The sequence below is a fragment of the Schistocerca nitens genome, chromosome 3 (assembly GCF_023898315.1).
Source record: "Schistocerca nitens isolate TAMUIC-IGC-003100 chromosome 3, iqSchNite1.1, whole genome shotgun sequence".
NCBI lineage: Eukaryota > Metazoa > Arthropoda > Insecta > Orthoptera > Acrididae > Schistocerca > Schistocerca nitens.
Window position 1 is genome coordinate 319,086,202 of NC_064616.1, and position 13,889 is coordinate 319,100,090.

Here is a 13,889-nt window from a genome sequence, read left to right on the forward strand (position 1 = left end):
ATAAATGATAACGGTCATATACACTGGCGCCTCGACATCTCTGTCAGAAAAGTGTCACACCCACTGACGACCTTAACCACCATCCTGTCTGGTAAACGTGGTATTTATCATGTTAGCAAAATGGTCTCGATAACAGGGAAATTGCGAGGCGTCCCTTTATGCAGTAGACATGTACTGCTGAAAGGTCAAAAAGACACCCCCCAACATGCACACACATTAGCAACAACAAAATGAGCAGTTAACTACATCACATAATTAGTATTAGACTTCGGAAAGGAGGAGTAATCCGGCCGCAGGATAATGTCAGTTTGTAAGCAGTGATGGACGTCCAGGTGGCGAAAGAAAGGTGATTCCGCAGGCAAATTCAGTTCTCCAGGTGACCACTGCAGGTAGATCTATATGTAAACGTGTCCAAGGTTCCACACTGACAACATGTAGCAGTGTCAGTAACTCCGATTCGGTTGGACGTTCATTAGTAGGTAATAAATCAAGAGGAAGCCACTTCCATCCTGTGAATCGGGTGACTGATATTGTCCATAGCACCTTCCAACAAACAAGCGCTGATAACAGTTCAACGGGACTGGGCAGAGCACCCCGTCTCGTGACCACTTGCCGCCTGAAGATGTTGTCCTCCAGATATCTCAGCGCAATATAAAATCTCGAATGTGACGCAATTTGAAATGTATACGACCTACGTGAATAGGCGAAGCAAGACTCACTGGCTGCACGAGAGTGAAGTGTCGTGACGTGACAGTACGCAGTTCACGGGTAACAACCAGTACCATGCGTCGAACATGCAATGCGGATGCCTTGCGTGTGGTATCTGAGAGAGACAAGCCTCCTACCGTGTGCGTCTTCCTCAGAATCTCGTAAATTGTTTAAATGTATGGCCTTTTCATACAAATCGCCAAGACAGTTGTCAAAATTTCTTCCTCACCATTTTGCGAAGGGGAAAGATCTGAGCCTTGTAATATGCCTTACATAAGATACAGGTATCCAGTATTCGTATATACCTGGAGTAAGACAAAACCATCAGTTATCACTTTTAACAAAGGGCCTTGCTCACTTCGACGGAGGAGGTCATTGGCATACGTCCTATCTGTCAGATCCCTCCCTGAGAGTTTTCGATATGACAGCTGAGCAGCAGCGTGCCGCAACAGTTCTCATTTGTCACACTTCCAGCCTCCTTCACATGAGCCGAAATAGTGTCGAGGGTTTGTGCAACCTCTTTCCGAGATCGAATCCAGCAGCAGGATATAATCTACGTATGTGCGACATAGGAAGGTGTAGCCGCATAAGTAGAGTCAAACGGTTCAAATGGCTCCGAGCACTATGCGACTTAACTTCTGAGGTCATCAGTCGCCTAGAACTTAGAACTAATTAAACCTAACCAACCTAAGGACATCACACAAATCCATGCCCGAGACAGGATTCGAACCTGCGACCGTAGCGGTCGCTTGGTCCCAGACTGTAGCGCCTAGAACCGGCTGGACACTCCGGCCGGCTAAGTAGAGTCCAGACAACTCTACAGCAGGCCTATGAGCAGCTCCAGCACAACTGCATAAAGGTAAGGGGCAACCTTGGCGACCGATCGTTTGATCGTTATCGGACCCGCCACGCGCCCATTGACCTGGAGTAACGAAAGCGCGCTGCTAAAGAGCCGCCGAAGAACGCTGACGAACCGAGCAGGAAAGCCCATCCGTTCTAAGACAGAATATAGAAATACCTGACGCACCCTACCGAAAAAGCTGTAAAAATCTATGGTTATGATAGCTACGCGAAGTCTGCGCACCTCTGCCACCCCAATCACGTCACGACAGACTGCAGTGGCTGTCTGGACGGAAATTGTACCACCCGGCGTAATTTTCTCGGTGGAGAGGACACGAGGTGAGAGGGATCTGCAGCACGTCGACAGTAACTGCGCAAAAATCTCGTAAACAGTATTTAATACTGTGACAGGGCGATAGTGGGCTGTCATAATTGCAGGTGACGGTTTATGAACGGAAACAATAATCTACGCTACATAAGCTTGCGAAATCGTAGCTGCAGACGTGATCAGTTCGTTATACATCTCCGTCCATCGTCCACTGAGTAGACATGAGAACAGTAAACGTACGATAAAATTCAGTAGGACGTTCGTCGATGCCTGGCGACCTGCGCAGCGCACCCCTGAAGAAAGCGGTAGAGACCTCCTCGGAGGTGAAAGGTTCCATTGACGTAATCCCCTCCTCAACCACGAGAGCGCGTGGAACGTCCATGGCCAAAGGACTGAAGTCCAGGACGGTCCCATCATCGGCACGGTAGACTCTGCGATAATGTTCGATTAAGCTATCGACTATGTCCGCTTGGCAGGTGATCCGCTGAGCAAGGTGATTTGCAAGTTGAGTGACTACGTTTTATCTTCGGTGTCTGCCATTGTGTAGAGTATGATGCATGGAGGGATTCTCCCACCACACCACTTTAGGCTTGCGGGCACACACAACAGCTCCCCTGTAGTTTCCGGTGAGTAATCGGTAGTAGCTTCGCCTTAATCATGCTGCATTTAGTTTGCAGTTCCCGGGAAGGTGGCTGGCCACCAAGGTCGCGAAGGGCGCTGAAGTAGAAGTCTGTAGTGTGCGTGCGCCAAGCCGCCACCCCCCTGCTGTGATGAATATGCTACAGAGCATCGGTTTGGCACATGCCAAACAGCAGTCTACCACTGATGCGTAGGATTGGAAACGCCGTTCGCACCGTGTCCACGTGCCAGTGATACGTTGGCAACAATCGGGATCCTGCCAGGTGCCATGTGTTGAGGTTCCATCATGTTCGACTACTCGAAACCACCTGGCGGCTAAGGAGCGGTGTAAACATGTACGCGCAATGGTCAGACGACACCAAATGCCACCACTCTACATTAAGCACCACATCAACCAGCCCACGGGAGAAGTAAATGCGGTCTAACCGACTTGCAGCATGGCTCGTGTGAATGTGAATCACGGGTCGCCTGCTTCCGGTATCTCCAAGGCATCCAGTAGGCTAGATCCCGAACAATTAGACGCAGCTCCTGGTACGTTGTAAAATTCGGGTGTTGATCTTTCCTGCCGAGAACGCAGTTAAATTCCCCTCCAAGGAGAAGATGTTCATGTCGACCTAAGATCAATGGAACAGTGTCCTTCGCATAAATTCGTGCCCTTTACTCCGATGCCCGGTACCATTAATGACACACGTGGAGAGGATCGTAAACGCCATACCCCTGGCAGACGGAATATACATGATATCGTCGATCAGGATGCCTTCGTTTTACAAAAAAGGAAGAATGAATTGATCGTTGGTGTTAATAACGATCATCCTCCTTTACTTACTCTGCATTACTGCAGATGACGTGTCACTGAGCACATTTGTTCTGTGCGTGCAGTACACGTGAGGCGCCTAGTTGTTTCCACTGCACTATGTGGAATACGAAGGTTCTGTTATAGTTCACTAACCTGCTGTCTTCAAGTTGATGTCCCCAGAGCAGAAAACAGCACGCAGGTCGTAGGTTCTGTATCTTGAGGCTGAAACTGACTTTTAGCGAGGTTCTGTTCTGAAATAATGTATCATTTCTTTGGGATGCCACTCGCGTATTTTAATGTAGCCACTCGAAAAGACTACATTTTCTTAATACAACACCTTCTGATACAGCAAAGTACATGATCAAACACAATGTTTACGAAAATGTCTATTTACACTATTTGTGGCACGTGTCTGTGCCTCATGACTACCGGAGTGAATCTTTTAATACTGTATACTGGCAAACACATCCTGCCACAGACGACATGACTGTACATCTCGACTACCTAATCCAGAGTGATGAACAGGAACTTAAATAAAAATTGGAAACACATCCTACGACAGACAACATGTCTGTTCTTCTCAATTGCCTAACCCAGAGTGACGAACAGCCCGAAACACTTCGCGCGCCATACCAGAAAAGGCGTGATACGAACGCTTCCGAAGTGCTTCGTCTGCAATTTCGTCAGTCTTTTGTTTCTGATTTAAATTGTGTTTAGTAGTTCTAAAGTGACTGACTGATAGTCAGCTGTTGAGAGATATTTATATGAAAAAGTGAAGTCATTCCACTGAGTAGTTTAACTGATAATAATAACTACACTAAAACCTTTTGGCGCCCTTGCTCCGAACACAGCAGCCAATCACAGAGAAATATCATTATGCAGGCGGTCTTTCTCACGGAAATGGTACCGAATCTAACATCTGTCACAGGTACCTCACACCACATTTCGTCATCTATATACTTCTTGCATTTCCACTGCTCTGCGAACAGCTTCTTGGAGCCTAACACGATGGCTTACTAAGCCAGAAATATTACAACATACGACGTCACTAAACGGCCAAGGTGATTGCCATGAGAGGCATGGAAGTCGTATCTATCCGCTATTCGCAGTAGCGGTGCTAAATGCACCTCCTGTAACACTGCAACGTCTAGTTCCATAGCCCATATTATTTCTTTCACGAGATGGATCTTGATGTGCGAGCGGTCGCCGTTGACATTCTGTGTCACGATATGGTATGCGTGGAACTGCGGCCCACCGGGATGGGGGGCTACAGGTCGCTTGCAGTAGAGATGCGGGGGCGCCCGGCGACAGGTACGGCGCAGAAGTTGACATCAACAGGTTGCCTCTCTCACGGCGGAGACTCCTGTACGGTATCCGCTGCTTCAAAATCCTTACTCCGTCGCCGTGGAATCTGTATGTTCGACGTCTGCTGACACCACTGAATCGGCTGACATCGTTCCTCCTTCGGTAGGGACATCAGAGGCAGGAACATTTTGTTCCGTCGATGCGAGACCCATTGAGGTTCGCTGATCCACAGACACATTCACGACGCTGTCGGCCACTGTATCAGACGCGGAAACGTTGGCTAGCTCAACAGGTAGCGTATCATCAGTACAGGGAGAAGAGTCTCGTTCCGGCGTCGAGCGGCGTCTTGTTTTGCGTCGTTTAGGGGAGTGTTGTTTACACAATCGTCTTTCCGTGTCCGAAGACGAGAGGGAGTCGCGTCGTTCAGCCAGGAAGGCCACCGACGGGACAACCAGAGAGTCAAACATGGAGTCACGTTTGACATCATCGTCGGCCACAGGCTTAGAAAGAGCAAGCGTCGGAACTGAGGAAATGGCTGAAGCCACATCGTCAGTCACCTCGTCCACAACCGGTTCAGGAAGGACCCAAGCACTATCCATCAGCTGTTCACGTGATTACAAAAGCCACCGGGAGGCCGGTGTAGACTTAGCCGTCGTCACATATGTGATCGGAAAGTTCCCAGACGACGAAGAAAGTACCACTCCTCCAGTCGTTAGTTGCATTATCCTTCGCTGCAGACATTCAGATCTGATGGGGCCCTCTTGTCCACATCCAAAACAAGTACGCGGCTGTTCGTTGTACATGATTACCGCACGCTATCCGCTGATGGTCAGATAGGACGGAACATGGCTGCGCAGATCAATTGTGATCTGATGCATCCCGTTAAGAACAGGGTATACGCGGAAGTGGGCCGCGTCCTGTCTTAAGATCATGTACAGTGCCGTATGGCCGAAAGTCGGCTATGAAGGCCTTTGCAGGTACCTCTACTGGCAGTTCGAACACGCGAATAGTTCTAATGCCTAATCCTGCATGTTCAACTTTGAAGAAGCCGACGTTACCGTCAGCGTGACAGAAACGGAGTCTGTCTGTTCGCGTTTACAACGCGCTCGCACCGAGCGTCATTGATCATTTTAAAGTAAACGGTGCGGCTGAGAATCGAGAGATGGATACCCAGAAGTTCCGATTGTGGGATCTCCACCTTCTCATGGAGCAAACGTCCTACATCTAAGGATTTCGGTAGTGCGTATTTTGTACAAAAGTTGCAACGTAATGTCGATTTCTGAACTTATTTGCCATCATCGCAATGCGCGAAGCCCGTGTGCGGGCTGACGCTCTTTAAACAAACACTAGCTCAAACGCTCCACAGGCAGAAGTATGGCACGTCCTCCCCGGGCAGCCGCTGAAGCCAGATTGGACCTTCTTGGCGAGAGCGCAGTCACGGCAACAACCCCTCGAAAGTCATTCATTGTCTACGCTTGCATAATGCGCTACACGCAGTTTCAAAGAAGAGTACTGACCTGGCACCATGAGCAACGTAGCACTTGTAGTGCCGGAAGGGATCATATAAAAAAAAATGGTTCAAATGGCTCTCACCACTATGGGACTTAACATCTATGGTCATCAGTCCCCTACAACTTAGAACTACTTAAACCTAACTAACCTAAGGACATCACACAACACCCAGCCATCACGAGGCAGAGAAAATCCCTGACCCCGCCGGGAATCGAACCCGGGAACCCGGGCGTGGGAAGCGAGAACGCTACCGCACGACCACGAGATGCGGGCAAGGATCATATCACAGTCGAAAACAGACAGCTACGTCCCTTCTCAGAATTTATCGCAGAGCGGCTGACCATCATTTCAGTACTCGACACTGGTATTTAGTTACCGCCGAGAGAACACTACAAAACATTATTTCGTCCGTTTCATTTGCGTACCAACACGAATTCTAAGGGAAATAGCGTAATTTTAGTGCGATTTCCGGCTCACATTCATTGAGAAATGGTATAAGTTTGGTGTGATATACACTTTGGGGTAGTACATTATCACACGATAACCGGACGCCAATACATTTTGTAGTTGTTACTACTTCCAGTAATTAACTGCCAATTGTTTAATCGTACAGTAATGGATCTCCATGCCTATTTACGCACGAGAGGATACTTTTATCTATGTTCAGGGTCAACTGCCAATTCCTGTACCATTCGTTGACCCTTTGCAGTTCTTTCTGCATTTTGGTACAATCTTAGCATTTAAACGGAAGCTTCGTCCAAGAAGAGCATCACGGAGTTTCCTACTATCTCCATAGCACATTTACATAGGTAAAATACCTTTGTGGCCGCGGCAGGCCAATCGGACCCGACCTATCGAGGTGTCATCTACATCTATATTACATCTACCACCAGACGGTGCGTGGTGGAGGGTACACCGTACCACTACTAGTCATTTTCTTTCCCGTTCTACACGCAAACAAAACAAGGGAATAATGACCGTCTATATGCCCTAATTTCTCGTATCTTATCTTCGTGGTCATTATGCTCAATGTGTGTTGGAGGCAGTAGAATCATTCTCCAGTGAGCTTCGAATGCCGGTTCTCTAAATTTTCTCACTAGTGATCCTCAGAAACAATGTCGCCTTCCCTCCAGGGATTCCCATTTGAGTTCCTGAAGCGTGTTCGAACCTACCAGTAACAAATTTAGCAGCCCACTTCTAAATTGCTTCGATGTCTTCTTTTAATCTGGCGTGGTACGGATCCCAAACACTCGAGCAGCACTCAAGAACAGGTCGCACTAACGTCTTATTGAGTGTGTGTGCCCTTCTTATATACGAGAGTCACTTGCACTTTTTTCCTGTTGTTTGAGCCTCTGTTTTGTGCGAGAGATTTGCGGTGAATGCAAGCTAGGTAAGGTGCCAATGCTATAGAGTACTCTTTGACAAACCGAATTAGCATTCCATCCCGACCTAGTGATTTATTTGTTTTCAATTCTTTCAGTTGTTCCTTTACGCCACAGATGCTTATTACCATTTCATCCATATGGGAGTCTGTCAGTGGCGTCATCGGCGGTGGTATGGAAGGGTATGTGGTCATCACATCGCTCTCCCGGTCGTTGTATTTTTTCTTGACATTGTAAACGCTACTAATCGGTCGAGGAGCTCCTCAGTTGGCCTCACGAGCCTGAGTGCAACGCGTACCAGTCCTCACAGCAAGAAAAAATCTCCCGCAGTACCGAGAATCGAGCTCACATCACCCGTATGGTAGTCAGCAGTGCTGACCACTCAGAATTTTTTTTAATTAGCAGAGTGACTTGGTACTGTCATGAAACTTCAACAGACCATGGTCAAATCATCGTCCAAGCAAGCTACAAATGGGAGAAAAAATTAGTTATGATAACAAAACAATAATAAAAGGAGAAAGGCAAGAAAAAACGAGAACATGGCCAAAAAACCAACATCAAGCTCTCATGATAAATATAAACAATTTTTATATAGTTTTTATATTTATTTAGATTCTTTTTAGAATTTCTAAATGTTTAGTTACTTTGTATTTTATACATATAAAAGCAGAAAGACAAAGGGATCGGATTATATTCGAAATAGCAAACTAAGAAAAATTCCAAGCTGATTTCAAGTGTTGTATACGCTCATGTGTATATATTTCATCTACACACGTTTTGCAATAGAACTGGAGTGATACTGATTCAAAACACACAAAAAAAACGAGCAGGTAAACTAGGAGAGAATAAGCCGAAGCAAATCAGATGGGGAACATACATAACAAAGAAAACACCTATCATCAGAAAAAATGAAGTTAACAAACACCTTGCCGACGGGAAAACTAGATTCAACATGTTGGCGAAGAGATCTCGATATCGAGGCATTCGCAGATATGTCCAATACGCCGTTATCAAGTACTGCATGAAGATTGTGACCTTCCCCCTCGCCTTCTACAACATAATGAACGAAGTATCCCAGCAACCACATAACGGCATGGGTTTTCGACCGTGGAAAGAACGAATAATCTGGAAGCTATATGATGTCCGTAGTGTATGAAGTCTCAGAAGATGGAGTAAGGAAGGCCAATTGCGTCCTAATCCAAGACCAATTTTCCATATGATCTCCACAATTAAAGCGATGTCGTATCGTATCTGTAGACGTACAACGACTACATAAATCCGTGTCGCTAAGCCCAGTACGGCAAAGTCGCTCTTTCGTTGGAATAGAGTTATTTACTACCTTGTACCAAGAGGACGCCACGCGAATCGGCAAAATCAGAAGACTGACATTGCACTAAACTGTCGGCCAGTTTGTTTGCGGCGATCCTCTTGCAACGAGGTTCGGGCAAGGTAGTGCTTTCCGTCGAGTCTTTAGGAATTTCATGGTCAGGACTTGTCTCCATAAAATGTCAGCTCTTAAATAGCTCACCGCAAGATAGAAGTCATGAATGTGTTTTAACTTACAGTTTATGCCACCAACATCAATATGGGGTTCAAGAGTAGCAGGATGGACACAGAGAAATAAACGAGACGTGAATGTGTGTTCAGTACGTCGCACATATAGAATCTGTGTCTTCCTTCGTGTGTCAGCCAGGTCCAAACCCCCAAAGGAACGAGGTTTCGTGGCCACCTCGTCGTAACCGAAAGATATGTCTTTTCCATAAGAAACGACCAGACAATTGCTGTAGCTTCTTCGCCATCATCGAGGGAAGCGGATAAACTTGGACCACGTAATAACCTTTGCATAAGACATATGCATCCAGTATAGGGATTTTCTGGAGCGGACTAAGAGAACGCCTTTCATATTCTAGTATCGCTCCCTGGATTTTATCCGAAACAGACTTTCTGTTGAGGGTCGCCATTTTGAGTGGAGAACGATCAATGATGATACCGAGAGACGTATGCCGATCCACTGTAGTAGCCCATGGAGCAACGGAGCCATCAAACCTTAGCAAAATACGAAGTCTGTATTTACCTTCATTAGGTAGTGCACCTTAACTCCGACAGTAATCATTGATTACAGCCTTCAGTCGAGGTATCCCCGCACAGTTGCGGAGTAGGACAATCACGTCATCTGCGTATGCACGAACAGCTATAGTCCCCCCAGAAAGCGTTCAGCCTTTCAGCTGGGATGTCAGCATCTGAAGTGGGAGCTCCAGAGACAACACGAACAGTCATTGACAGCGGGCTTCCTTGAGGCGCTCCCCGACAGATATTTATCGGGTGTGTTAGTTGGCCATTAACAACTGAAGCTGAAATACCCGTAAACAGAATTGAGAGCACTCGCTGTGTGTCAACAGTAAAACCAACTGCCTCCTGAATCGGAAGCAAAAAGACGTAATTAACACCATCAAATGTCTTCTCAAAGGTTAGAAAGCAAGGACACAAGAGACGGACGTTACAGCAGCAACAGAAACCACGTCACAACACTCGCCAATAGGGGAAGGAATGGTACGAGCAGGTACACAGCTTTGATGTTTTGCAACAATCATCTCCATTGGAGCCGACATCCTACTATTAACTGCTCTCGCCTTAGTCTTATAATCAAAGTTGAACAAAGTAATTGGGCGAAAGCTATCAGGGATTAAAACAATTTTACCCACTTTCAACGAAGTCGGCACAACTCTATCCTGTAACACTTCATTCAAAAGAGACGTAAAGGTAGCATCCAACAATGGCCAAAAGCGCACGTAAAATTCCTTGGTAAGTCCATCCAGATCCGGAGACTGTTGAGAAGACGATCCCACAATAAGTTTGTAAACTTCCTCGTGCTGAAATACAGCTATGAGCGTTTCATTATATTCAGATATAAGTGCTGCACCCAAGATGATGACTAGAGGGTCGTGAAAGGTTGCACTGGATTCATCGATGTCGTAGATGTCTACATAGTTTTGGTGTAAGACACGCACTAAATCAGCTTCCTCCGATACGATACGTCCATTATTTGTCGTGAGAGAATGAATACAACCGCGTCGACGACGGGTCTGATGCCGAAGCAAATGATATAAGGAAATCATTTCTTTAGTCACCAGTGATCGTCGCATGTATAACATTTTCAACCCTTCCATTTGTATTCTTTTCAAGGTCAACAATTTTGCAATTACACGCCTAACATCCGCTATTCGGGAGCACGACGGTTCAATCCCGCGTCCGGCCATCCTGATTTAGGTTTTCCGTGATTTCCCTAAATCGCTCCAGGCAAATGCCGGGATGGTTCCTCTGAAAGGGCACGGCCGACTTCCTTCCTTGTCCTTCCCTCATCCGATGAGACCGATGACCTCTCTGTTTAGTCTCTTCCCCCAAACAACCCAACCCATCCGCTATTCGCAGAGGGGTGTGGTCCGCAGCATCATAAAGTTTACGCAGGATGGAAAAGTAATATTCATAAGCTCTCCGAAAGTCTAGCGCTTTGGCAGCACAGAAAAGTGTCAAAGTTTGCCCGAGCCTCGGTTTTGCCATCTGTGTCCACCAGTCAGGGATGGCAGAGTACTTCCCAGTGGATCGTAGAGTACGCTCCCACATGGCTCTCATCACGTCACCGAGAGAGGGGTCAGCTAGGTAAGCGACGTTTTATGTCCACGGAGTGTGAAACAATTTGACTGGTTGCCGTTCTAGATTGAGGGTTGTAATCACAGCACAGTGATCCGTAAAGGATAATGGAATGACTTCAACATTACAGAATACCCAGAGGACTCTTACGCAACAAATAAACAATATCCTCTTTTTAAAAACGCGAATGACCGGCTGCGTGACCAGTGCCAGGAGCATATAAAAGATTTAAGAAGTTGACACACTATTTCCTGCCGGAATTCAACATTTCCACCTCAGCAATAGGAATGCCTTCGCGAAAAAATAAGGAGATCCCCGTAGAAAATTCGGGTGCTACATTAAATATCACACGAAAACCATGTAAGAAAAAATACCTAAATAATACCTCCTGTAAGAAGACTCTGTCCGCACATGAATGGTAAATGAACTGACACAGCGAAGCCAATGGCAGTTCTGACTCCACACTATTAACATTTAAGGAAAGGAACGTGTGGGCTTGGGTCATTGATCACTTCTATACAGGGATGTACGAGAAGTCCGTGCAGAATTAGGTCGACAGCTGAGGGTCATGGTCCATTGCGAAATCCACAGAGATATCATACATCGGGGGACCAGAACCTCCGCCATTGCAGCCTTTTTACTTAGATTTCTTACGTGCCACATTACGGTGAGGTTGCATGCACTGTTTCTGTCGGCTACGGGGCATGACGACCTCTGCAGACGGATGTGTGGGAGGATCATAGGCACAGCTTCCTGCCCCTCAGAAAAAGGGTCATGTAATGCAGTTTCAGTCAATAAGCTGGAAGCATTCTGTGGAATTGCCAATGCAGTAGCTGATACTTTGACGCTAATTTTATTCTCCTCGGGAGTTCCAGTAGGCGGCAAATTCAGGAAACCTTCAGCGGCTGAAGGCGAAGAAGCAGGAGAACATTACATCGTTTCAGACTGTAACGGTGGACACAAAGACGAAGGGCGGGACTCCGCTTCCTCTCCACACATAGGCAGCTCAGAAGCAGCCACTTTGCGAGCAGGAGGGTTGCTGGAAATAACTTCTTCGCCGCGGACGGAAGGCATCATAGCATCGAGAGCAGCAAGGGACACAATCAGTGCGGAGGAGGTTGGTGCAGAAGGCACAACCAAATCCTCACCATCACCATCTTGAGTGCGGCATCGCTTGTTTGTCACTGTTACAAGTTCTGTCGTGGGAGCAATAGGATTCTGAACCTGTCGCGGAGGTAAAGGCCGAAATTTATTGACACGATTATCAGAATTGACTTTTTGTTCATTATGATCCGAAGCAGAAGTAGGTCCGACGGCGGGAGTGAAAGGAACAAGATCAACAACCGTCAATTTGCGACGCTGAACTAATGACGGCTTTAATACAAAAACACTCCGCGGACAATTAGACCGAACGTATCCACTTTCATTACATACCAAGCTGGTTCCCTCTTGACCAGTTTACATGACACGAACGTGGCAACCACACACTTGTAAATGTGATGGAATATTGCGTTTGACATGCATTTCCACGGAACGAATTCCAATATAACACTATAATCTGTGTTGAGTACACCTGCGTTCGCAACGGACGTTTTTTACGTTACCATAAGGAGTCAATATGTCCTTTAGAAAGTTGTCATCAACCTCTGGCGGGAGGTTGAACACTCGAACATTGGTATAGTCAATTTCGGCATCTAGGAATGACACTATATTAACGGAACCATCACAATGCTTGAACGCGACGTGATGTGTGGCCGAGCGGTTCTAGACGCTTCAGTCTGGAACCGCGCGACCGCTACGGTCGCAGGTTCGAATCCCGCCTTTGGCGTGGATGTGTGTGATGTCCTTAGATTAGTTACGTTTAAGTAGTTCTATGTTCTAGGGGACTGATCACCTCAGATGTTAAGTCCCATAGTGCTCAGAGCCATTTGAACCATTTTTGAACGCGACTTGAGAAGCAAGTCGCAACAGTAATCTTTCAACGTGAAGGGGTTCCATAAATTCCGCGTAAAACACGTTTTCATCTGCATCAAAATAAGCGGTTTGGACCTGATCAGAGTGCACACGAAATTATCGACAAGCCAATCGTGGATTTCTAGACACCCGGATTGTAAGTGTCGCGTTATTTTATCGAAAGTACAGCTCACAGTATCTTTTCGTGGAAGAGCGGAGAGGCCGACGCCGCTGCAAGTAGACGAATACTAAACAGACAATAAAGCGGAGCGGAGGCGCTACGACTCACTCGGCAGACAGAATAACACTAACGAGGAAAACTTCACACAAGCGACGCTGCGGCAAGTGAAATAAACAAGAACCTTCGCGCTCGGCGCTCGAAGCGGATCTGACAGGCCTTAGTGACTATGTAATGGAGGCCAACGATCATTTATGTACAGAAAAAATATTGTATGGGGAGAGACTTCAGGAGATAAATTCACACACACAAAGGAACAGAAATGTTCTTATCAGCATATGTTTCGAAATGAACAGTGAAGCTGAAGTAAAGCAGTTACTAATGATACGCCGGCCGTTGTGGCCGAGCGGTTCTGGGCGCTTCAGTCCGGAACCGCGCGACTGCTACGGTCGCAGGTTCGAATCCTGCCTCGGGCATGGGTGTGTGGTTCAAAAATGGTTCAAATGGCTCTGAGCACTATGGGACTTAACATCTATGGTCATCAGTCCCCTAGAACTTAGAACTACTTAAACCTAACTAACCTAAGGACAGCACACAACA